The sequence below is a fragment of the Procambarus clarkii genome, chromosome 1, assembly GCF_040958095.1.
Source record: "Procambarus clarkii isolate CNS0578487 chromosome 1, FALCON_Pclarkii_2.0, whole genome shotgun sequence".
NCBI classification, from domain to species: Eukaryota; Metazoa; Arthropoda; class Malacostraca; order Decapoda; family Cambaridae; genus Procambarus; species Procambarus clarkii.
Genome location: NC_091150.1, coordinates 21,024,350 through 21,050,732, shown reverse-complemented (window position 1 = coordinate 21,050,732; position 26,383 = coordinate 21,024,350). Strand labels below are relative to the sequence as shown.

The following is a 26,383-nucleotide window of genomic DNA, read 5'->3' as shown; positions in this document are numbered from 1 at the left end:
CCATGGTAAGGTATTTAGAATGAAGCTTATATTTCTATCTTTCTTGTGACATATAAAACTCTTACGTTTATTAAGAAATCTGCGTGAAATAGGCATGGTTCTGAGATGAATGCTGCGGTTTTCGAGCTCGACGCGCGACAATGGACGCCAAACACATCCAGTGGGTGTTATTGGACCCCATACCCATTCTATGGATGGTTGGAGCCCCATACTCATTCTATGGGTGGTTGGAGCCCCATACCCATCCTGTGGGTTGTAGTGGACGCTATACTCATCCTGTGGGTGGTATTGGACCCCATACCCTTCCTGTGGGTGGATGTGGTCCCCATACTCATCCTGTGGGTGGATGTGACCCTCATACCCATCCTGTGGGTGGTATTGGACCCCTTACCCACCTAACAGGTGGTAGTGGACAATATACCCATCCTAGCTATAGTTGGTATAGTAGACACAATAATATCCTGTTTGCAGTAGTTTACCCCATAGACATTCCAACGTAACATCGTTTTCTGTTAGCGTTCCTACAAAACATCCTTTAAAGATTTGTAAAACACAAACTATGGTATATAATATTGATTGACGAAGGACTGTTATTCTATGTAATAATTTTTAGTGCTTATTATGATTTACTAAGAACAACTAATATTTCTCAAAACAAAACTACGAGCCTTCAATAGGAAGTAGCTGATCTGTAATATTCTAAGAGCATGGACAATAGTAGGTAAATTTTACAACCCATGTGGGATCTGAAAACTACAATTTTCCTTATAATTGAACCAATCACGACTATTCTGCTATCTAGGTTGACGGATGGATACTGTGAGATGTAAATTGGTACGTGAGGAAGAGTTTGGGTTTTGGAAAAAAAGTAACTGGGAATATATCACATATTTACTAAGTCATATTCAACATATTGACTTTAAGCATTAAGTCATATATGTGCTGTCTTGTGTGAGAACGGGTTGGAGGCTACAGTTAAGGAATTGCACCCATTAAATCCTCCCCGGCCAGGATACGAACCCATGACATAGCGCTCGCGGAACGCCAGGCGAGTGTCTTACCACTACACCACGGAGACTGCTTTTTGTGTTCTTCGGATTTGCATTTCACTCCCCATCTCATGCTTACTTCTCTATTTTACATTAATAAAAGTCTCGAATTTGGTGTATATATAGATGCATTAGAATAGTTTGTGCAGAGGAGTTTAAATAGTAAATACAGTGCCAAGGCTTAACCAAGCTGAACAAGCTTGCTATTTTTGCGGGAAAGGTGTACGTGGTTGGTATTACCGTGTTACAGGTCTATAATACTACATATAAGTTTGTGCAGAGGAGTTTAAATAATAAATATAGTGCCAAGGATTAATCCAGTTGAACATGCTTGCTATATTTGCTCTAAAGATGTACGTGGTTGGTATTACCTTGTTACAGCCCACCCTCCTGTTTGGATAGTATGTTTTGTAATTAGGTGGACTGTCGTATATTATTATTATTATTATTACTATTATTATTATTATTATTATTATTATTATTATTACTATATTGACGTAAAAGGCAATTAGATATACAATTTGGTACTATGCACTCCTTTGAGTACAAAAACAAATAAAGCTAACAACCAAACATAAATAATAATAATCTAATAGAGCACATACATGTTCTTAATATGTCTCAGATAGCACGTAATAGGCTTAGGAAGGATAGGTTAAGATAGTTTCTCTTTTTTATGGCAACATCAATGAGAAACCCTTTCCGGTTTTTCTTATTTGAATAGTACCTATTTTATACTTTCTGATTGCTGTTTAAGTCAATATATGTACAATGTTTTTTATCGTTAATATAAGCAATACCTAAACAGCAGGATTGGCTGCTAGTAAACTTATTTAATTTTGTATATATAAACTTATCTAATTTTGTATATATACATATAAAGCGTCCCGGTAGTACAGTCGGGTTCATAGTCGATGCACAATCCAACCCGTCCTCGGACAATGTCCATTCCATCCAACGGTCGACCCCAAAGACACATTCATAAAATTTAACATGCTGTTCATTCAAAATAGGATATTTCTCAAATATATATTAATATGATTTTATATAAGCATATTGTGCATATTTAGACATGCATTAGAATAGGCTAGGTGTTTCGATTTCATTGGCGATTATTTTTATTTGTAGAACGTGGGTGAAACATTTACAGCATTGTGTTTCGAACAAAAGTCGTCAGAAAAGCACTTGTTCCGGAAGTGTTCGGACGTAATCAATTGTGAGACGTGTGTAAACTGTTTTTCATTCATGAACAGGGGAGTTTGGCAGGTGCATGGAATAGACTTTGGCCTTTGTTTATGAAGACAGGCTGCACAAACGAGAATTCCGGATTCAAATCCCTGGCGGGACCGAAATGGTTGAGCACATTTCATTTCACCTAATGCATCTGTTCACCTAGCAGTAAGTAGGTATTCAGGAGTTAATCAGCTTGATGTGGGGGTTGCATCGTTGGCGAGGTCAGTAAATCGACCTTGGGGATGGAGAGACCTCGAAATAAGCCTAACGTGTATAAATACACTTTGGCTTCCTGGCCCCAGACACAATGAATTATTATTGATTATATTCAAGAAAGGTGGTATACTAGATAGATAAAACAATGGTTAAAACAAGGAATCGTGCTAAACGGGAATGAATCTGGAGAAATGCGGTATGTAGGGTACCAAAGGGTTTCCTTTTAGGCAATTTCCCTTTTTGTCATGTACATCAATGACCTGAAGGAGAATATTACAAACCACGTCATCAAATTTCCAGATGCCACAAAGATTTATGGTAAAGTGGGAAATGATAATGATATCGAAACATTACAAAGAGATCTACATGAACTCCACAAATGGTCAAAAGACTAGCAAATTCTATTTTAATATCGACTCTTTAATATCGTTTCTTGCCTGAAACGCCTTGCGTAATAGTGGCTTCATTGATTGGGTAACTCCTGTCCCTACAATTGCATCTTACTCTTACGTTCTTTGTACACACATTATTTTGAAAAAACATATGAATTTGTACAAATGCAAGACCTTGCATGTGGGGCATAGCAACACACACCACAACTATCAAATTAATAATATTGCATTACAGCAGACTGCATGAGGAAGGAAAGCACCTTGGAGTCAAAATCTGTCACTCACTGAAAGTTGCACAACAGGTAGGAGCAGCAGTCATAACTCTAACCAAATCCTTGGAATAATCAAGCGTACCTTTGACCTTAATTACGGAAAAGAAGGCAGTGATTCAATTGTATAAATCTCTGGTGCGCCCCCATTTACATTACTGTATTGAGTAATCCAATAGAGCATGAAGACCTCATTTTCGGAAGGACATGGCTGCTCTGGAGAAAGTGCAACACCAGGGAACAAAAATCTCCTTCCAATGCTAAGTTAACTCATGTATCGGGAATGGTTGAGGGCCACAGGGCCAACGATAAAGCAAACCAGGCATCACAGGGCGGATCTCATTGAAAATTAAAGTACTGAACAATTTGGAAGATGTTGATCTGAACAATTTATTCAAAAGGTCAGATGTAACAAACAAGGAGCAACGGTTTCAATCTCAACAAGCCACAATGCACGATTGAGAACAGGAGATGTTCTTTCACCCCCAGGGTTATAAACTCGTGGAACAGCCTACCCATTGAAGCCGTAAATGCCAAAACTCTGTTAAATTTTAAAATCCAACTGGAAAAGATCATGAAGTCAAATGGGGTGACCTTCGACAAGCCGCCGATTTTCTGTCCTTGTCGAGGCCACTAATGATTGGGGCCCTTAGGTAAATTCAGGTAACTCATGTGATGCGCCTTTTTTTCAACAAATATCCTTTTTAAAAGGAAACGAACATCATGTAATTCCTAATATATAATATTTAATTATACTATAAAATCTATCTTTATAAGTAAGTGGTATTCCTATTCATATAATTTCTACTTTTGTTGTTTGCTATTAATATGAGTATAAACAAGATAAGAAGGATGACTAGTACTGCGTAGGTGCGCAGTGCGATATGGGAGTCGTCGGGTTGCCGAGTGTTTCGACATGATCATACTTCATAGGATCAATTCTATAGTATGATTGCCGAGTTCCTTGTCCGAAACTTGGAAAGAATCACACTGTGATGATGTAGCTAAGTGCAAGCCTCTGAGCGCGAAGCAGTTCTAGGTCCCTGATCTAGGACTTTGATGACCGTTCATTCTCGGTTTACCGGGTGTGAGGAGGCTTGCACAGGCTGAGCAGTGAGATTCACAATCAACTGTGGAATTTCCATGGGTTTTTTTAATAAGGACGTTAGTCCGCTCCCGATGGGGAGTAACAATTAATACAACTCAAACCTATTACATATTATGACAAAATTTATTGTCAATATATTTACAACTACATAAATTTTATGTGGGATTTATTCAATGTAAATATTTTATTTTTTTGAGATATATATACAAGAGTTGTTACATTCTTGTACAGCCACTAGTACGCGTAGCGTTTCGGGCAAGTCCTTAATCCTATGGTCCCTGGAATACGATCCCCTGCCGCGAAGAATCGTTTTTTCATCCAAGTACACATTTTACTGTTGCGTTAAACAGAGGCTACAGTTAAGGAATTGCGCCCATTAAATCCTCCCCGGCCAGGATACGAACCCATGACATAGCGCTCGCGGAACGCCAGGCGAGTGTCTTACCACTACACCACGGAGACTGCTTTTTGTGTTCTTCGGATTTGCATTTCACTCCCCATCTCATGCTTACTTCTCTATTTTACATTAATAAAAGTCTCGAATTTGGTGTATATATAGATGCATTAGAATAGTTTGTGCAGAGGAGTTTAAATAGTAAATACAGTGCCAAGGCTTAACCAAGCTGAACAAGCTTGCTATTTTTGCGGGAAAGGTGTACGTGGTTGGTATTACCGTGTTACAGGTCTATAATACTACATATAAGTTTGTGCAGAGGAGTTTAAATAATAAATATAGTGCCAAGGATTAATCCAGTTGAACATGCTTGCTATATTTGCTCTAAAGATGTACGTGGTTGGTATTACCTTGTTACAGCCCACCCTCCTGTTTAGATAGTATGTTTTGTAATTAGGTGGACTGTCGTATATTATTATTATTATTATTACTATTATTATTATTATTATTATTATTATTATTATTACTATATTGACGTAAAAGGCAATTAGATATACAATTTGGTACTATGCACTCCTTTGAGTACAAAAACAAATAAAGCTAACAACCAAACATAAATAATAATAATCTAATAGAGCACATACATGTTCTTAATATGTCTCAGATAGCACGTAATAGGCTTAGGAAGGATAGGTTAAGATAGTTTCTCTTTTTTATGGCAACATCAATGAGAAACCCTTTCCGGTTTTTCTTATTTGAATAGTACCTATTTTATACTTTCTGATTGCTGTTTAAGTCAATATATGTACAATGTTTTTTATCGTTAATATAAGCAATACCTAAACAGCAGGATTGGCTGCTAGTAAACTTATTTAATTTTGTATATATAAACTTATCTAATTTTGTATATATACATATAAAGCGTCCCGGTAGTACAGTCGGGTTCATAGTCGATGCACAATCCAACCCGTCCTCGGACAATGTCCATTCCATCCAACGGTCGACCCCAAAGACACATTCATAAAATTTAACATGCTGTTCATTCAAAATAGGATATTTCTCAAATATATATTAATATGATTTTATATAAGCATATTGTGCATATTTAGACATGCATTAGAATAGGCTAGGTGTTTCGATTTCATTGGCGATTATTTTTATTTGTAGAACGTGGGTGAAACATTTACAGCATTGTGTTTCGAACAAAAGTCGTCAGAAAAGCACTTGTTCCGGAAGTGTTCGGACGTAATCAATTGTGAGACGTGTGTAAACTGTTTTTCATTCATGAACAGGGGAGTTTGGCAGGTGCATGGAATAGACTTTGGCCTTTGTTTATGAAGACAGGCTGCACAAACGAGAATTCCGGATTCAAATCCCTGGCGGGACCGAAATGGTTGAGCACATTTCATTTCACCTAATGCATCTGTTCACCTAGCAGTAAGTAGGTATTCAGGAGTTAATCAGCTTGATGTGGGGGTTGCATCGTTGGCGAGGTCAGTAAATCGACCTTGGGGATGGAGAGACCTCGAAATAAGCCTAACGTGTATAAATACACTTTGGCTTCCTGGCCCCAGACACAATGAATTATTATTGATTATATTCAAGAAAGGTGGTATACTAGATAGATAAAACAATGGTTAAAACAAGGAATCGTGCTAAACGGGAATGAATCTGGAGAAATGCGGTATGTAGGGTACCAAAGGGTTTCCTTTTAGGCAATTTCCCTTTTTGTCATGTACATCAATGACCTGAAGGAGAATATTACAAACCACGTCATCAAATTTCCAGATGCCACAAAGATTTATGGTAAAGTGGGAAATGATAATGATATCGAAACATTACAAAGAGATCTACATGAACTCCACAAATGGTCAAAAGACTAGCAAATTCTATTTTAATATCGACTCTTTAATATCGTTTCTTGCCTGAAACGCCTTGCGTAATAGTGGCTTCATTGATTGGGTAACTCCTGTCCCTACAATTGCATCTTACTCTTACGTTCTTTGTACACACATTATTTTGAAAAAACATATGAATTTGTACAAATGCAAGACCTTGCATGTGGGGCATAGCAACACACACCACAACTATCAAATTAATAATATTGCATTACAGCAGACTGCATGAGGAAGGAAAGCACCTTGGAGTCAAAATCTGTCACTCACTGAAAGTTGCACAACAGGTAGGAGCAGCAGTCATAACTCTAACCAAATCCTTGGAATAATCAAGCGTACCTTTGACCTTAATTACGGAAAAGAAGGCAGTGATTCAATTGTATAAATCTCTGGTGCGCCCCCATTTACATTACTGTATTGAGTAATCCAATAGAGCATGAAGACCTCATTTTCGGAAGGACATGGCTGCTCTGGAGAAAGTGCAACACCAGGGAACAAAAATCTCCTTCCAATGCTAAGTTAACTCATGTATCGGGAATGGTTGAGGGCCACAGGGCCAACGATAAAGCAAACCAGGCATCACAGGGCGGATCTCATTGAAAATTAAAGTACTGAACAATTTGGAAGATGTTGATCTGAACAATTTATTCAAAAGGTCAGATGTAACAAACAAGGAGCAACGGTTTCAATCTCAACAAGCCACAATGCACGATTGAGAACAGGAGATGTTCTTTCACCCCCAGGGTTATAAACTCGTGGAACAGCCTACCCATTGAAGCCGTAAATGCCAAAACTCTGTTAAATTTTAAAATCCAACTGGAAAAGATCATGAAGTCAAATGGGGTGACCTTCGACAAGCCGCCGATTTTCTGTCCTTGTCGAGGCCACTAATGATTGGGGCCCTTAGGTAAATTCAGGTAACTCATGTGATGCCCCTTTTTTTCAACAAATATTCTTTTTAAAAGGAAACGAACATCATGTAATTCCTAATATATAATATTTAATTATACTATAAAATCTATCTTTATAAGTAAGTGGTATTCCTATTCATATAATTTCTACTTTTGTTGTTTGCTATTAATATGAGTATAAACAAGATAAGAAGGATGACTAGTACTGCGTAGGTGCGCAGTGCGATATGGGAGTCGTCGGGTTGCCGAGTGTTTCGACATGATCATACTTCATAGGATCAATTCTATAGTATGATTGCCGAGTTCCTTGTCCGAAACTTGGAAAGAATCACACTGTGATGATGTAGCTAAGTGCAAGCCTCTGAGCGCGAAGCAGTTCTAGGTCCCTGATCTAGGACTTTGATGACCGTTCATTCTCGGTTTACCGGGTGTGAGGAGGCTTGCACAGGCTGAGCAGTGAGATTCACAATCAACTGTGGAATTTCCATGGGTTTTTTGAATAAGGACGTTAGTCCGCTCCCGATGGGGAGTAACAATTAATACAACTCAAACCTATTACATATTATGACAAAATTTATTGTCAATATATTTACAACTACATAAATTTTATGTGGGATTTATTCAATGTAAATATTTTATTTTTTTGAGATATATATACAAGAGTTGTTACATTCTTGTACAGCCACTTGTACGCGTAGCGTTTCGGGCAAGTCCTTAATCCTATGGTCCCTGGAATACGATCCCCTGCCGCGAAGAATCGTTTTTTCATCCAAGTACACATTTTACTGTTGCGTTAAACAGAGGCTACAGTTAAGGAATTGCGCCCATTAAATCCTCCCCGGCCAGGATACGAACCCATGACATAGCGCTCGCGGAACGCCAGGCGAGTGTCTTACCACTACACCACGGAGACTGCTTTTTGTGTTCTTCGGATTTGCATTTCACTCCCCATCTCATGCTTACTTCTCTATTTTACATTAATAAAAGTCTCGAATTTGGTGTATATATAGATGCATTAGAATAGTTTGTGCAGAGGAGTTTAAATAGTAAATACAGTGCCAAGGCTTAACCAAGCTGAACAAGCTTGCTATTTTTGCGGGAAAGGTGTACGTGGTTGGTATTACCGTGTTACAGGTCTATAATACTACATATAAGTTTGTGCAGAGGAGTTTAAATAATAAATATAGTGCCAAGGATTAATCCAGTTGAACATGCTTGCTATATTTGCTCTAAAGATGTACGTGGTTGGTATTACCTTGTTACAGCCCACCCTCCTGTTTAGATAGTATGTTTTGTAATTAGGTGGACTGTCGTATATTATTATTATTATTATTACTATTATTATTATTATTATTATTATTATTATTATTACTATATTGACGTAAAAGGCAATTAGATATACAATTTGGTACTATGCACTCCTTTGAGTACAAAAACAAATAAAGCTAACAACCAAACATAAATAATAATAATCTAATAGAGCACATACATGTTCTTAATATGTCTCAGATAGCACGTAATAGGCTTAGGAAGGATAGGTTAAGATAGTTTCTCTTTTTTATGGCAACATCAATGAGAAACCCTTTCCGGTTTTTCTTATTTGAATAGTACCTATTTTATACTTTCTGATTGCTGTTTAAGTCAATATATGTACAATGTTTTTTATCGTTAATATAAGCAATACCTAAACAGCAGGATTGGCTGCTAGTAAACTTATTTAATTTTGTATATATAAACTTATCTAATTTTGTATATATACATATAAAGCGTCCCGGTAGTACAGTCGGGTTCATAGTCGATGCACAATCCAACCCGTCCTCGGACAATGTCCATTCCATCCAACGGTCGACCCCAAAGACACATTCATAAAATTTAACATGCTGTTCATTCAAAATAGGATATTTCTCAAATATATATTAATATGATTTTATATAAGCATATTGTGCATATTTAGACATGCATTAGAATAGGCTAGGTGTTTCGATTTCATTGGCGATTATTTTTATTTGTAGAACGTGGGTGAAACATTTACAGCATTGTGTTTCGAACAAAAGTCGTCAGAAAAGCACTTGTTCCGGAAGTGTTCGGACGTAATCAATTGTGAGACGTGTGTAAACTGTTTTTCATTCATGAACAGGGGAGTTTGGCAGGTGCATGGAATAGACTTTGGCCTTTGTTTATGAAGACAGGCTGCACAAACGAGAATTCCGGATTCAAATCCCTGGCGGGACCGAAATGGTTGAGCACATTTCATTTCACCTAATGCATCTGTTCACCTAGCAGTAAGTAGGTATTCAGGAGTTAATCAGCTTGATGTGGGGGTTGCATCGTTGGCGAGGTCAGTAAATCGACCTTGGGGATGGAGAGACCTCGAAATAAGCCTAACGTGTATAAATACACTTTGGCTTCCTGGCCCCAGACACAATGAATTATTATTGATTATATTCAAGAAAGGTGGTATACTAGATAGATAAAACAATGGTTAAAACAAGGAATCGTGCTAAACGGGAATGAATCTGGAGAAATGCGGTATGTAGGGTACCAAAGGGTTTCCTTTTAGGCAATTTCCCTTTTTGTCATGTACATCAATGACCTGAAGGAGAATATTACAAACCACGTCATCAAATTTCCAGATGCCACAAAGATTTATGGTAAAGTGGGAAATGATAATGATATCGAAACATTACAAAGAGATCTACATGAACTCCACAAATGGTCAAAAGACTAGCAAATTCTATTTTAATATCGACTCTTTAATATCGTTTCTTGCCTGAAACGCCTTGCGTAATAGTGGCTTCATTGATTGGGTAACTCCTGTCCCTACAATTGCATCTTACTCTTACGTTCTTTGTACACACATTATTTTGAAAAAACATATGAATTTGTACAAATGCAAGACCTTGCATGTGGGGCATAGCAACACACACCACAACTATCAAATTAATAATATTGCATTACAGCAGACTGCATGAGGAAGGAAAGCACCTTGGAGTCAAAATCTGTCACTCACTGAAAGTTGCATAACAGGTAGGAGCAGCAGTCATAACTCTAACCAAATCCTTGGAATAATCAAGCGTACCTTTGACCTTAATTACGGAAAAGAAGGCAGTGATTCAATTGTATAAATCTCTGGTGCGCCCCCATTTACATTACTGTATTGAGTAATCCAATAGAGCATGAAGACCTCATTTTCGGAAGGACATGGCTGCTCTGGAGAAAGTGCAACACCAGGGAACAAAAATCTCCTTCCAATGCTAAGTTAACTCATGTATCGGGAATGGTTGAGGGCCACAGGGCCAACGATAAAGCAAACCAGGCATCACAGGGCGGATCTCATTGAAAATTAAAGTACTGAACAATTTGGAAGATGTTGATCTGAACAATTTATTCAAAAGGTCAGATGTAACAAACAAGGAGCAACGGTTTCAATCTCAACAAGCCACAATGCACGATTGAGAACAGGAGATGTTCTTTCACCCCCAGGGTTATAAACTCGTGGAACAGCCTACCCATTGAAGCCGTAAATGCCAAAACTCTGTTAAATTTTAAAATCCAACTGGAAAAGATCATGAAGTCAAATGGGGTGACCTTCGACAAGCCGCCGATTTTCTGTCCTTGTCGAGGCCACTAATGATTGGGGCCCTTAGGTAAATTCAGGTAACTCATGTGATGCGCCTTTTTTTCAACAAATATCCTTTTTAAAAGGAAACGAACATCATGTAATTCCTAATATATAATATTTAATTATACTATAAAATCTATCTTTATAAGTAAGTGGTATTCCTATTCATATAATTTCTACTTTTGTTGTTTGCTATTAATATGAGTATAAACAAGATAAGAAGGATGACTAGTACTGCGTAGGTGCGCAGTGCGATATGGGAGTCGTCGGGTTGCCGTGTGTTTCGACATGATCATACTTCATAGGATCAATTCTATAGTATGATTGCCGAGTTCCTTGTCCGAAACTTGGAAAGAATCACACTGTGTTGATGTAGCTAAGTGCAAGCCTCTGAGCGCGAAGCAGTTCTAGGTCCCTGATCTAGGACTTTGATGACCGTTCATTTTCGGTTTACCGGGTGTGAGGAGGCTTGCACAGGCTGAGCAGTGAGATTCACAATCAACTGTGGAATTTCCATGGGTTTGTTTAATAAGGACGTTAGTCCGCTCCCGATGGGGAGTAACAATTAATACAACTCAAACCTATTACATATTATGACAAAATTTATTGTCAATATATTTACAACTACATAAATTTTATGTGGGATTTATTCAATGTAAATATTTTATTTTTTTGAGATATATATACAAGAGTTGTTACATTCTTGTACAGCCACTAGTACGCGTAGCGTTTCGGGCAAGTCCTTAATCCTATGGTCCCTGGAATACGATCCCCTGCCGCGAAGAATCGTTTTTTCATCCAAGTACACATTTTACTGTTGCGTTAAACAGAGGCTACAGTTAAGGAATTGCGCCCATTAAATCCTCCCCGGCCAGGATACGAACCCATGACATAGCGCTCGCGGAACGCCAGGCGAGTGTCTTACCACTACACCACGGAGACTGCTTTTTGTGTTCTTCGGATTTGCATTTCACTCCCCATCTCATGCTTACTTCTCTATTTTACATTAATAAAAGTCTCGAATTTGGTGTATATATAGATGCATTAGAATAGTTTGTGCAGAGGAGTTTAAATAGTAAATACAGTGCCAAGGCTTAACCAAGCTGAACAAGCTTGCTATTTTTGCGGGAAAGGTGTACGTGGTTGGTATTACCGTGTTACAGGTCTATAATACTACATATAAGTTTGTGCAGAGGAGTTTAAATAATAAATATAGTGCCAAGGATTAATCCAGTTGAACATGCTTGCTATATTTGCTCTAAAGATGTACGTGGTTGGTATTACCTTGTTACAGCCCACCCTCCTGTTTAGATAGTATGTTTTGTAATTAGGTGGACTGTCGTATATTATTATTATTATTATTACTATTATTATTATTATTATTATTATTATTATTATTACTATATTGACGTAAAAGGCAATTAGATATACAATTTGGTACTATGCACTCCTTTGAGTACAAAAACAAATAAAGCTAACAACCAAACATAAATAATAATAATCTAATAGAGCACATACATGTTCTTAATATGTCTCAGATAGCACGTAATAGGCTTAGGAAGGATAGGTTAAGATAGTTTCTCTTTTTTATGGCAACATCAATGAGAAACCCTTTCCGGTTTTTCTTATTTGAATAGTACCTATTTTATACTTTCTGATTGCTGTTTAAGTCAATATATGTACAATGTTTTTTATCGTTAATATAAGCAATACCTAAACAGCAGGATTGGCTGCTAGTAAACTTATTTAATTTTGTATATATAAACTTATCTAATTTTGTATATATACATATAAAGCGTCCCGGTAGTACAGTCGGGTTCATAGTCGATGCACAATCCAACCCGTCCTCGGACAATGTCCATTCCATCCAACGGTCGACCCCAAAGACACATTCATAAAATTTAACATGCTGTTCATTCAAAATAGGATATTTCTCAAATATATATTAATATGATTTTATATAAGCATATTGTGCATATTTAGACATGCATTAGAATAGGCTAGGTGTTTCGATTTCATTGGCGATTATTTTTATTTGTAGAACGTGGGTGAAACATTTACAGCATTGTGTTTCGAACAAAAGTCGTCAGAAAAGCACTTGTTCCGGAAGTGTTCGGACGTAATCAATTGTGAGACGTGTGTAAACTGTTTTTCATTCATGAACAGGGGAGTTTGGCAGGTGCATGGAATAGACTTTGGCCTTTGTTTATGAAGACAGGCTGCACAAACGAGAATTCCGGATTCAAATCCCTGGCGGGACCGAAATGGTTGAGCACATTTCATTTCACCTAATGCATCTGTTCACCTAGCAGTAAGTAGGTATTCAGGAGTTAATCAGCTTGATGTGGGGGTTGCATCGTTGGCGAGGTCAGTAAATCGACCTTGGGGATGGAGAGACCTCGAAATAAGCCTAACGTGTATAAATACACTTTGGCTTCCTGGCCCCAGACACAATGAATTATTATTGATTATATTCAAGAAAGGTGGTATACTAGATAGATAAAACAATGGTTAAAACAAGGAATCGTGCTAAACGGGAATGAATCTGGAGAAATGCGGTATGTAGGGTACCAAAGGGTTTCCTTTTAGGCAATTTCCCTTTTTGTCATGTACATCAATGACCTGAAGGAGAATATTACAAACCACGTCATCAAATTTCCAGATGCCACAAAGATTTATGGTAAAGTGGGAAATGATAATGATATCGAAACATTACAAAGAGATCTACATGAACTCCACAAATGGTCAAAAGACTAGCAAATTCTATTTTAATATCGACTCTTTAATATCGTTTCTTGCCTGAAACGCCTTGCGTAATAGTGGCTTCATTGATTGGGTAACTCCTGTCCCTACAATTGCATCTTACTCTTACGTTCTTTGTACACACATTATTTTGAAAAAACATATGAATTTGTACAAATGCAAGACCTTGCATGTGGGGCATAGCAACACACACCACAACTATCAAATTAATAATATTGCATTACAGCAGACTGCATGAGGAAGGAAAGCACCTTGGAGTCAAAATCTGTCACTCACTGAAAGTTGCACAACAGGTAGGAGCAGCAGTCATAACTCTAACCAAATCCTTGGAATAATCAAGCGTACCTTTGACCTTAATTACGGAAAAGAAGGCAGTGATTCAATTGTATAAATCTCTGGTGCGCCCCCATTTACATTACTGTATTGAGTAATCCAATAGAGCATGAAGACCTCATTTTCGGAAGGACATGGCTGCTCTGGAGAAAGTGCAACACCAGGGAACAAAAATCTCCTTCCAATGCTAAGTTAACTCATGTATCGGGAATGGTTGAGGGCCACAGGGCCAACGATAAAGCAAACCAGGCATCACAGGGCGGATCTCATTGAAAATTAAAGTACTGAACAATTTGGAAGATGTTGATCTGAACAATTTATTCAAAAGGTCAGATGTAACAAACAAGGAGCAACGGTTTCAATCTCAACAAGCCACAATGCACGATTGAGAACAGGAGATGTTCTTTCACCCCCAGGGTTATAAACTCGTGGAACAGCCTACCCATTGAAGCCGTAAATGCCAAAACTCTGTTAAATTTTAAAATCCAACTGGAAAAGATCATGAAGTCAAATGGGGTGACCTTCGACAAGCCGCCGATTTTCTGTCCTTGTCGAGGCCACTAATGATTGGGGCCCTTAGGTAAATTCAGGTAACTCATGTGATGCGCCTTTTTTTCAACAAATATCCTTTTTAAAAGGAAACGAACATCATGTAATTCCTAATATATAATATTTAATTATACTATAAAATCTATCTTTATAAGTAAGTGGTATTCCTATTCATATAATTTCTACTTTTGTTGTTTGCTATTAATATGAGTATAAACAAGATAAGAAGGATGACTAGTACTGCGTAGGTGCGCAGTGCGATATGGGAGTCGTCGGGTTGCCGTGTGTTTCGACATGATCATACTTCATAGGATCAATTCTATAGTATGATTGCCGAGTTCCTTGTCCGAAACTTGGAAAGAATCACACTGTGATGATGTAGCTAAGTGCAAGCCTCTGAGCGCGAAGCAGTTCTAGGTCCCTGATCTAGGACTTTGATGACCGTTCATTCTCGGTTTACCGGGTGTGAGGAGGCTTGCACAGGCTGAGCAGTGAGATTCACAATCAACTGTGGAATTTCCATGGGTTTGTTTAATAAGGACGTTAGTCCGCTCCCGATGGGGAGTAACAATTAATACAACTCAAACCTATTACATATTATGACAAAATTTATTGTCAATATATTTACAACTACATAAATTTTATGTGGGATTTATTCAATGTAAATATTTTATTTTTTTGAGATATATATACAAGAGTTGTTACATTCTTGTACAGCCACTAGTACGCGTAGCGTTTCGGGCAAGTCCTTAATCCTATGGTCCCTGGAATACGATCCCCTGCCGCGAAGAATCGTTTTTTCATCCAAGTACACATTTTACTGTTGCGTTAAACAGAGGCTACAGTTAAGGAATTGCGCCCATTAAATCCTCCCCGGCCAGGATACGAACCCATGACATAGCGCTCGCGGAACGCCAGGCGAGTGTCTTACCACTACACCACGGAGACTGCTTTTTGTGTTCTTCGGATTTGCATTTCACTCCCCATCTCATGCTTACTTCTCTATTTTACATTAATAAAAGTCTCGAATTTGGTGTATATATAGATGCATTAGAATAGTTTGTGCAGAGGAGTTTAAATAGTAAATACAGTGCCAAGGCTTAACCAAGCTGAACAAGCTTGCTATTTTTGCGGGAAAGGTGTACGTGGTTGGTATTACCGTGTTACAGGTCTATAATACTACATATAAGTTTGTGCAGAGGAGTTTAAATAATAAATATAGTGCCAAGGATTAATCCAGTTGAACATGCTTGCTATATTTGCTCTAAAGATGTACGTGGTTGGTATTACCTTGTTACAGCCCACCCTCCTGTTTAGATAGTATGTTTTGTAATTAGGTGGACTGTCGTATATTATTATTATTATTATTACTATTATTATTATTATTATTATTATTATTATTATTACTATATTGACGTAAAAGGCAATTAGATATACAATTTGGTACTATGCACTCCTTTGAGTACAAAAACAAATAAAGCTAACAACCAAACATAAATAATAATAATCTAATAGAGCACATACATATTCTTAATATGTCTCAGATAGCACGTAATAGGCTTAGGAAGGATAGGTTAAGATAGTTTCTCTTTTTTATGGCAACATCAATGAGAAACCCTTTCCGGTTTTTCTTATTTGAATAGTACCTATTTTATACTTTCTGATTGCTGTTTAAGTCAATATATGTACAATGTTTTTTATCGTTAATATAAGCAATACCTAAACAGCAGGATTGGCTGCTAGTAAACTTATTTAATTTTGTATATATAAACTTATCTAATTTTGTATATATACATATAAAGCGTCCCGGTAGTACAGTCGGGTTCATAGTCGATGCACAATCCAACCCGTCCTCGGACAATGTCCATTCCATCCAACGGTCGACCCCAAAGACACATTCATAAAATTTAACATGCTGTTCATTCAAAATAGGATATTTCTCAAATATATATTAATATGATTTTATATAAGCATATTGTGCATATTTAGACATGCATTAGAATAGGCTAGGTGTTTCGATTTCATTGGCGATTATTTTTATTTGTAGAACGTGGGTGAAACATTTACAGCATTGTGTTTCGAACAAAAGTCGTCAGAAAAGCACTTGTTCCGGAAGTGTTCGGACGTAATCAATTGTGAGACGTGTGTAAACTGTTTTTCATTCATGAACAGGGGAGTTTGGCAGGTGCATGGAATAGACTTTGGCCTTTGTTTATGAAGACAGGCTGCACAAACGAGAATTCCGGATTCAAATCCCTGGCGGGACCGAAATGGTTGAGCACATTTCATTTCACCTAATGCATCTGTTCACCTAGCAGTAAGTAGGTATTCAGGAGTTAATCAGCTTGATGTGGGGGTTGCATCGTTGGCGAGGTCAGTAAATCGACCTTGGGGATGGAGAGACCTCGAAATAAGCCTAACGTGTATAAATACACTTTGGCTTCCTGGCCCCAGACACAATGAATTATTATTGATTATATTCAAGAAAGGTGGTATACTAGATAGATAAAACAATGGTTAAAACAAGGAATCGTGCTAAACGGGAATGAATCTGGAGAAATGCGGTATGTAGGGTACCAAAGGGTTTCCTTTTAGGCAATTTCCCTTTTTGTCATGTACATCAATGACCTGAAGGAGAATATTACAAACCACGTCATCAAATTTCCAGATGCCACAAAGATTTATGGTAAAGTGGGAAATGATAATGATATCGAAACATTACAAAGAGATCTACATGAACTCCACAAATGGTCAAAAGACTAGCAAATTCTATTTTAATATCGACTCTTTAATATCGTTTCTTGCCTGAAACGCCTTGCGTAATAGTGGCTTCATTGATTGGGTAACTCCTGTCCCTACAATTGCATCTTACTCTTACGTTCTTTGTACACACATTATTTTGAAAAAACATATGAATTTGTACAAATGCAAGACCTTGCATGTGGGGCATAGCAACACACACCACAACTATCAAATTAATAATATTGCATTACAGCAGACTGCATGAGGAAGGAAAGCACCTTGGAGTCAAAATCTGTCACTCACTGAAAGTTGCACAACAGGTAGGAGCAGCAGTCATAACTCTAACCAAATCCTTGGAATAATCAAGCGTACCTTTGACCTTAATTACGGAAAAGAAGGCAGTGATTCAATTGTATAAATCTCTGGTGCGCCCCCATTTACATTACTGTATTGAGTAATCCAATAGAGCATGAAGACCTCATTTTCGGAAGGACATGGCTGCTCTGGAGAAAGTGCAACACCAGGGAACAAAAATCTCCTTCCAATGCTAAGTTAACTCATGTATCGGGAATGGTTGAGGGCCACAGGGCCAACGATAAAGCAAACCAGGCATCACAGGGCGGATCTCATTGAAAATTAAAGTACTGAACAATTTGGAAGATGTTGATCTGAACAATTTATTCAAAAGGTCAGATGTAACAAACAAGGAGCAACGGTTTCAATCTCAACAAGCCACAATGCACGATTGAGAACAGGAGATGTTCTTTCACCCCCAGGGTTATAAACTCGTGGAACAGCCTACCCATTGAAGCCGTAAATGCCAAAACTCTGTTAAATTTTAAAATCCAACTGGAAAAGATCATGAAGTCAAATGGGGTGACCTTCGACAAGCCGCCGATTTTCTGTCCTTGTCGAGGCCACTAATGATTGGGGCCCTTAGGTAAATTCAGGTAACTCATGTGATGCCCCTTTTTTTCAACAAATATTCTTTTTAAAAGGAAACGAACATCATGTAATTCCTAATATATAATATTTAATTATACTATAAAATCTATCTTTATAAGTAAGTGGTATTCCTATTCATATAATTTCTACTTTTGTTGTTTGCTATTAATATGAGTATAAACAAGATAAGAAGGATGACTAGTACTGCGTAGGTGCGCAGTGCGATATGGGAGTCGTCGGGTTGCCGAGTGTTTCGACATGATCATACTTCATAGGATCAATTCTATAGTATGATTGCCGAGTTCCTTGTCCGAAACTTGGAAAGAATCACACTGTGATGATGTAGCTAAGTGCAAGCCTCTGAGCGCGAAGCAGTTCTAGGTCCCTGATCTAGGACTTTGATGACCGTTCATTCTCGGTTTACCGGGTGTGAGGAGGCTTGCACAGGCTGAGCAGTGAGATTCACAATCAACTGTGGAATTTCCATGGGTTTTTTGAATAAGGACGTTAGTCCGCTCCCGATGGGGAGTAACAATTAATACAACTCAAACCTATTACATATTATGACAAAATTTATTGTCAATATATTTACAACTACATAAATTTTATGTGGGATTTATTCAATGTAAATATTTTATTTTTTTGAGATATATATACAAGAGTTGTTACATTCTTGTACAGCCACTTGTACGCGTAGCGTTTCGGGCAAGTCCTTAATCCTATGGTCCCTGGAATACGATCCCCTGCCGCGAAGAATCGTTTTTTCATCCAAGTACACATTTTACTGTTGCGTTAAACAGAGGCTACAGTTAAGGAATTGCGCCCATTAAATCCTCCCCGGCCAGGATACGAACCCATGACATAGCGCTCGCGGAACGCCAGGCGAGTGTCTTACCACTACACCACGGAGACTGCTTTTTGTGTTCTTCGGATTTGCATTTCACTCCCCATCTCATGCTTACTTCTCTATTTTACATTAATAAAAGTCTCGAATTTGGTGTATATATAGATGCATTAGAATAGTTTGTGCAGAGGAGTTTAAATAGTAAATACAGTGCCAAGGCTTAACCAAGCTGAACAAGCTTGCTATTTTTGCGGGAAAGGTGTACGTGGTTGGTATTACCGTGTTACAGGTCTATAATACTACATATAAGTTTGTGCAGAGGAGTTTAAATAATAAATATAGTGCCAAGGATTAATCCAGTTGAACATGCTTGCTATATTTGCTCTAAAGATGTACGTGGTTGGTATTACCTTGTTACAGCCCACCCTCCTGTTTAGATAGTATGTTTTGTAATTAGGTGGACTGTCGTATATTATTATTATTATTATTACTATTATTATTATTATTATTATTATTATTATTATTACTATATTGACGTAAAAGGCAATTAGATATACAATTTGGTACTATGCACTCCTTTGAGTACAAAAACAAATAAAGCTAACAACCAAACATAAATAATAATAATCTAATAGAGCACATACATGTTCTTAATATGTCTCAGATAGCACGTAATAGGCTTAGGAAGGATAGGTTAAGATAGTTTCTCTTTTTTATGGCAACATCAATGAGAAACCCTTTCCGGTTTTTCTTATTTGAATAGTACCTATTTTATACTTTCTGATTGCTGTTTAAGTCAATATATGTACAATGTTTTTTATCGTTAATATAAGCAATACCTAAACAGCAGGATTGGCTGCTAGTAAACTTATTTAATTTTGTATATATAAACTTATCTAATTTTGTATATATACATATAAAGCGTCCCGGTAGTACAGTCGGGTTCATAGTCGATGCACAATCCAACCCGTCCTCGGACAATGTCCATTCCATCCAACGGTCGACCCCAAAGACACATTCATAAAATTTAACATGCTGTTCATTCAAAATAGGATATTTCTCAAATATATATTAATATGATTTTATATAAGCATATTGTGCATATTTAGACATGCATTAGAATAGGCTAGGTGTTTCGATTTCATTGGCGATTATTTTTATTTGTAGAACGTGGGTGAAACATTTACAGCATTGTGTTTCGAACAAAAGTCGTCAGAAAAGCACTTGTTCCGGAAGTGTTCGGACGTAATCAATTGTGAGACGTGTGTAAACTGTTTTTCATTCATGAACAGGGGAGTTTGGCAGGTGCATGGAATAGACTTTGGCCTTTGTTTATGAAGACAGGCTGCACAAACGAGAATTCCGGATTCAAATCCCTGGCGGGACCGAAATGGTTGAGCACATTTCATTTCACCTAATGCATCTGTTCACCTAGCAGTAAGTAGGTATTCAGGAGTTAATCAGCTTGATGTGGGGGTTGCATCGTTGGCGAGGTCAGTAAATCGACCTTGGGGATGGAGAGACCTCGAAATAAGCCTAACGTGTATAAATACACTTTGGCTTCCTGGCCCCAGACACAATGAATTATTATTGATTATATTCAAGAAAGGTGGTATACTAGATAGATAAAACAATGGTTAAAACAAGGAATCGTGCTAAACAGGAATGAATCTGGAGAAATGCGGTATGTAGGGTACCAAAGGGTTTCCTTTTAGGCAATTTCCCTTTTTGTCATGTACATCAATGACCTGAAGGAGAATATTACAAACCACGTCATCAAATTTCCAGATGCCACAAAGATTTATGGTAAAGTGGGAAATGATAATGATATCGAAACATTACAAAGAGATCTACATGAACTCCACAAATGGTCAAAAGACTAGCAAATTCTATTTTAATATCGACTCTTTAATATCGTTTCTTGCCTGAAACGCCTTGCGTAATAGTGGCTTCATTGATTGGGTAACTCCTGTCCCTACAATTGCATCTTACTCTTACGTTCTTTGTACACACATTATTTTGAAAAAACATATGAATTTGTACAAATGCAAGACCTTGCATGTGGGGCATAGCAACACACACCACAACTATCAAATTAATAATATTGCATTACAGCAGACTGCATGAGGAAGGAAAGCACCTTGGAGTCAAAATCTGTCACTCACTGAAAGTTGCACAACAGGTAGGAGCAGCAGTCATAACTCTAACCAAATCCTTGGAATAATCAAGCGTACCTTTGACCTTAATTACGGAAAAGAAGGCAGTGATTCAATTGTATAAATCTCTGGTGCGCCCCCATTTACATTACTGTATTGAGTAATCCAATAGAGCATGAAGACCTCATTTTCGGAAGGACATGGCTGCTCTGGAGAAAGTGCAACACCAGGGAACAAAAATCTCCTTCCAATGCTAAGTTAACTCATGTATCGGGAATGGTTGAGGGCCACAGGGCCAACGATAAAGCAAACCAGGCATCACAGGGCGGATCTCATTGAAAATTAAAGTACTGAACAATTTGGAAGATGTTGATCTGAACAATTTATTCAAAAGGTCAGATGTAACAAACAAGGAGCAACGGTTTCAATCTCAACAAGCCACAATGCACGATTGAGAACAGGAGATGTTCTTTCACCCCCAGGGTTATAAACTCGTGGAACAGCCTACCCATTGAAGCCGTAAATGCCAAAACTCTGTTAAATTTTAAAATCCAACTGGAAAAGATCATGAAGTCAAATGGGGTGACCTTCGACAAGCCGTCGATTTTCTGTCCTTGTCGAGGCCACTAATGATTGGGGCCCTTAGGTAAATTCAGGTAACTCATGTGATGCGCCTTTTTTTCAACAAATATCCTTTTCTGACCAGGGGGAGAAAGATACTGGCAGTATAGGGCGTTAAAGTTTATTGAGGATTAAATTCTGCAGAACATGTAAATATATAAAGTTCAAATATAAAGTAAGTAATTATATAAAGTCTATATTAAACACGGTTTATATTATAGACTTATAACAAGTTGATATTATATTAAACTTAATATTGAACATGTAAATATATAAAGTAAATATATAACGTTTATATCAAAATATATAAAGTAAATATATAAAGTAAGAATTAACAGTAACAATTCCAAGTCCGAGGACTAGATTTAACTTAAGGTACACCCGTAGTAAGTATGAGACCTTAGCCTATAGTGACATGGAAACTAATTCTGCAGAAACCTAAAGGTTAACTGGTACTAGAATTAAGGCCGAGTGCAAATGTGTAGTAATTATATAACACTAGGATATAACAGGCAGGACACAAAGAATAACTAATAAGTGAGAGACCACATAACACGTAATGTACCCGGCCAAGAGGCCGTAAAAGACCTAATGGATAAGGAGAAGGGGGTGTGACTACAAGTAGGGCTTACTAGCACCTAGACTGGGCAAAGTATTAGCTGCGGACAGCGGGACACTTGGGGACCGGCGCTGCACCCCCCTTCCCACATGCAGAGGGGAGACAATCGGGAAAACTGTGCAAAGCATGACGGGGGTACAAAAGCAGCCGCTTGCAAAGGGGGGGAGGGTGGGGTTTTGCGAGGGCAGCGGCGAGGGCGGGCGGAGTGAGGCAGAGCCCCATTGTGCGCCCGTATTTATACGGCCCCAAACTGCCCGCGCAACGCCGCGGGACGCGCTGCGCAATTGTTTCTTTCTCCCCCGCCAGAAAAATCCCCGCTTGTGAAGCAGTGACCATTTTCTGACCAGGGGGAGAAAGATACTGGCAGTATGGGGCGTTAAAGTTTATTGAGGATTAAATTCTGCAGAACATGTAAATATATAAAGTTCAAATATAAAGTAAGTAATTATATAAAGTCTATATTAAACACGGTTTATATTATAGACTTATAACAAGTTGATATTATATTAAACTTAATATTGAACATGTAAATATATAAAGGAAATATATAACGTTTATATCAAAATATATAAAGTAAATATATAAAGTAAGAATTAACAGTAACAATTCCAAGTCCGAGGACTAGATTTAACTTAAGGTACACCCGTAGTATGTATGAGACCTTAGCCTATAGTGACATGGAAACTAATTCTGCAGAAACCTAAAGGTTAACTGGTACTAGAATTAAGGCCGAGTGCAAATGTGTAGTAATTATATAACACTAGGATATAACAGGCAGGACACAAAGAATAACTAATAAGTGAGAGACCACATAACACGTAATGTACCCGGCCAAGAGGCCGTAAAAGACCTAATGGATAAGGAGAAGGGGGTGTGACTACAAGTAGGGCTTACTAGCACCTAGACTGGGCAAAGTATTAGCTGCGGACAGCGAGACACTTGGGGACCGGCGCTGCACCCCCACCGCAGGCCAGCGGCCGGACCCCCCCCCCGAAGGGCGAGTGCCAGCTGGCCGCGTGAGGCACTCAAAGTAGCAGAGCAACAACGTCCCGTCTGACGTAGGATGTGAGCACTACTCTTCTGCCTGCCGTCTGCCATTATTTCTGATGTGGCGAGCCCGTCCCGAGACAGCTGGGTGCGGAGCGTAGTCATCTAAAGTCAAGCCTAGCGCCGAGAGGGCAGCGCATAGGATCCTGGAGAAATCCCGCCTGGTGACAGGAGCGCTTGTAGGATCTGTGCTTGTAGGATCCGAAGAGTGTTGATTCCTGACCATGTAAGCGATACCTGGTCCAGTCGGAGCGTGCGACGATTTTTTGTCGCGTAGCTCACCTCCCCCGGGCAGTAAGGGTGGGCAGAAGCGGCGTGCAGTGTTATCGTGACAGGCAAGAGCACAGACGAGGGGGAAACCCTAGCTGAATCAATACAGAGACGAAAAACGGGGGAGGGAGCCCGGCAGCAGGAATTAAGAGAAACCTTAATTAACAATCCTGGATGAATAAAGAGCATCCGAGTAATTATACTGTAGCAATGAAGGGGCTAACAATTCTAAGAATCTTCCAGCAAGCGGAAGGGGGAAGTACCTTTGCTAAGAGCAAAGGTGGGAGAAAACCAGTAGGAGAACAGCAAGGAAGCACAAAGCAACTATAACAGGGTAATACGAAACACTATAAATCTTGAATATAAACAATACATATACCAAGAACGGGTATAACAACTAAGCAACATATACATAAACAATAAAATGGAATAAGAACCAATTCTTAAAGCCAAATCTATAACATGCTTGTGTCCTAAGCGGATGTAGAATGTGAGCGGGGAACATTACCCTTGGTCCCTATCCCATCTCTGCCTCCAGACGGGTGATTGGGCTGGATAGAAGCCAAGGAGTCTGCCTAAGTGGCCGCTGAGTGTAGTCTTGTGTTGTCAATGAGCGTCTGCGAGCCGCAGCTAGTACGCCGTGAACTTCGGCAACATCTTTAGAACAGGAGCAAAGTGAAATCGACGGCAGGGAGCTGCCATTCAGTAACTGTAATAAGAATAATAATAAGAATACAATGTCGTAAATAATCGTACAATGAAGAATACAATGTAATATCGTAAATAACCGAGGACGGCAAGTGCCGCAGAATGGAAGAAATTAAGAAAGCAACGCCAAACCATAATAACAATTTATATTTTAATAAAATAATACTGGAATGACAGTAACGATACGGAATAATATTAATACTGCCATATAGCCCAGCAAATAAAGGGAAGATAATAGTATTAACGTAGGCCCTGGGCGGCTGCATCCCGGCACCGCTGCGTGCGTTGTAATGGTGATCAGAGGAATATCCGGCTCGCGTTCTCTTCCTCGCCGCAGTAGGGTGAGGAGGGGGGGGGGGGGTTTCCGGCTTGTCGTGGCTGCAAATAAAGGGATCAGAAGAAGCCGGCGTTGAACGCCAAGCGGGCGGAGCGCGGTGGAAGGAATAGCGGTTGGAGGTAAGGCCCCTAACCTAATGATAGATGAGGTAAAGTTTAATAGAATACTATTACGTAGTAGGAAACAACAATGGCGAAGGAACAAGAAGAGTAAAATAGCCCAAAAGGCCGGATGGCCAAAGAACGTTAGCGACCGTATGGCCAACAGCATGCTGGCTGCTGCTGGCCAACAACATGCTGTCTGCTGCTGGCCAACAACATGCTGGCCGTCATCATGCTAACTGACTGGCTTGAGCGTGCCGAAGGAAGGCCGAATGGCCAGTTTTTGCATGACACCGTGCGCGGCCATGCTAAACTCGGTAGCATTCCAAATGATCTTAATGTACTGTCGATACGATGAAGAAAGGGTGGTCAAATATAATGCGCGATACTTAGAATATATAAAGAGGGAAACGAGTGTAATAGGACGAAATAACCGGTGGAAAAAAAAATTGTGGGGGGGGGGGGCCACCCGAATGCACTGCAACTAGCGTACCCTAGCTGAAAATAACTTAAAGGCACAGAGGCAAAGCAATAGATTAATACAAATCCTAATTGATAGTCCCTTAATAACAAATTGAACGTGAAACTTAAACAGAGTAAATTGCGGGAGAAAATTTTTTTCCGTAATAAATACAAATCAAATTGCGAGTCCAACAATAACAAAATTAACAGACACGCAGACGTAGGAGGAACCAAGGGGACGTTTCGCACAGGCGAGCCCGCACGGCTGGGGGGGGGGGGCGGAAATGACAGAGGGCCGAAGAGAAGATAACGTCGCCGAGGCGCGCTGGACGGCACACAACCCGGTCTGAGAAAGGGCAAAGGCCCAAAAGCGAGAGGCGATAACGTAGAATGGGGTGGAAGAATGCGGAAGTAAGCGGGCGAGACCGAGTAAACAGGGACCCGGGGGGGGGGTGGGGGGCAACCGATAAGCCGCGGCTCGCGCACCGCTAGCCATACCTAGACATGCCTAGACAGGAGGGGGAGAAGCATAAAGGTAACCCAGCAAAAGACTAGTAATTAGTAATTAGTAACTCTGCAAATAGCACATCCTGGCTGACTTTACTTAATAATTTACTTAGTAACTCTGCAAATAGCACATCCTGGCTGACTTTACTTAATAATCTACTTAGGAACTCTGCAAACAGCACATCCTGGCTGACTCTACTTAATAATTACATAGTAACTCTGCAAATAGCACATCCTGGCTGACTTTACTTAATAATTTAATTAGTAACTCTGCAAATAGCACATCCTGG

At 38.9% G+C, this 26,383-nt stretch overlaps 5 non-coding genes across 5 annotated transcripts; all 5 read left to right on the top strand.

The window, feature by feature from the left end:
- Positions 1 to 4,075: 4,075 nt before the first annotated feature.
- Positions 4,076 to 4,274, top strand: LOC138363912 (small nucleolar RNA U3). The gene has a single exon (XR_011228263.1). It is a non-coding gene; the product is annotated as a small nucleolar RNA U3 (small nucleolar RNA).
- Positions 4,275 to 7,726: 3,452 nt separating this feature from the next.
- LOC138363908 (small nucleolar RNA U3) lies at positions 7,727 to 7,925 on the top strand. The gene has a single exon (XR_011228256.1). It is a non-coding gene; the product is annotated as a small nucleolar RNA U3 (small nucleolar RNA).
- A 3,452-nt stretch (positions 7,926 to 11,377) lies between these two features.
- Positions 11,378 to 11,576, top strand: LOC138363936 (small nucleolar RNA U3). The gene has a single exon (XR_011228278.1). It is a non-coding gene; the product is annotated as a small nucleolar RNA U3 (small nucleolar RNA).
- Positions 11,577 to 15,028: 3,452 nt separating this feature from the next.
- Positions 15,029 to 15,227, top strand: LOC138363902 (small nucleolar RNA U3). Its single transcript, XR_011228250.1, has one exon. It is a non-coding gene; the product is annotated as a small nucleolar RNA U3 (small nucleolar RNA).
- Positions 15,228 to 18,679: 3,452 nt separating this feature from the next.
- LOC138363897 (small nucleolar RNA U3) lies at positions 18,680 to 18,878 on the top strand. The gene has a single exon (XR_011228241.1). It is a non-coding gene; the product is annotated as a small nucleolar RNA U3 (small nucleolar RNA).
- The last annotated feature ends 7,505 nt before the right edge of the window (positions 18,879 to 26,383 follow it).